The sequence below is a fragment of the Diachasma alloeum genome, unplaced genomic scaffold (genome assembly GCF_001412515.2).
Source record: "Diachasma alloeum isolate Michigan unplaced genomic scaffold, Dall2.0 Dall_scaffold_00293, whole genome shotgun sequence".
Classification (NCBI taxonomy): domain Eukaryota; kingdom Metazoa; phylum Arthropoda; class Insecta; order Hymenoptera; family Braconidae; genus Diachasma; species Diachasma alloeum.
In genome coordinates this window covers 107475-108434 of record NW_021680432.1, presented here as the reverse complement: position 1 = coordinate 108434, position 960 = coordinate 107475, and positions in this window count along the sequence as shown.

Below are 960 nucleotides of genomic sequence, written 5' to 3'. Positions count from 1 at the left end.
ACACCATTGCCACACCTTCTCTTTCCCAGACACCGTTGAAGGTGGGTGCTTTCACCCCGTCAGGTAACGCCAGAATGGCCCTCTTCAGGAGTTTCTTCACCTCCGTTACCTCTTCAGTGCCCAGTTTCTGATCCGTCTACGACTCCGGAATGACTGCAAACTTGAATGAGCTTGCAGCATTCTGAGCATATGTGCCCAGATCCTGCGTTCTCATTCTTTTTTCTTCCGGTCTGACTGAGGGGCTTGGCGTGGTACGCTCGATGGAAGGCGTTTTATTACCCTCCTTACAGCCCCCTCCCGCTGCCCCTCATCGACTTTCGCTGCTGCATCCACCAAGGTTGCAATTGCCCCCGAGGTTTGATGCAGCTTCGCTCTCTTGCGACGTCTTCTCTCGGCTCCACTCAGTCTGACCCGATTCACATCGGTACCAGAGTGGTCAGCCTTGTCAGACTTCGTGTGTTCGCCATCGCTGGCCCCACCCGAAGTTGCTTTTTCAATATTAAGATTTTTTAAATTGGTTTCCATTTTAGTCCCACGAGTACCGCGGTTAAGCGTTTTCACCTGGTGCATTGCCGCGATTGCCCAGGGCTTGGCTTGTCTCGGGTGGGTTACACCCAAGACTACTCTCAGAGGTCGCCCAGGTTTCTGAGAGGCACCGTTAGCGACACAGCTCCCCCTGTGCCACGCATCCTTAGGCACGATATGGCCGAGGCCATGGCTTAAGCCGCTCACACACATGGATTGGGTGGGTTCCTCTTAGCGACCGCGAGCGGCGGTAGTCCTTAAGACCCCTACCGCCCGCGACCCAGCCCCCTCACTAACGTCAAAGTGGGAACCCCGTGAAGGGGGTAATCTCTTTAATCAAAAAATAAAAACTGCGACGAAAGTCGCGGTGTTATGAAGAACCTAATGAATAACTCGCCCGCGAATTAAAAATTTGTCTCTCCCCTCCTAATTGAG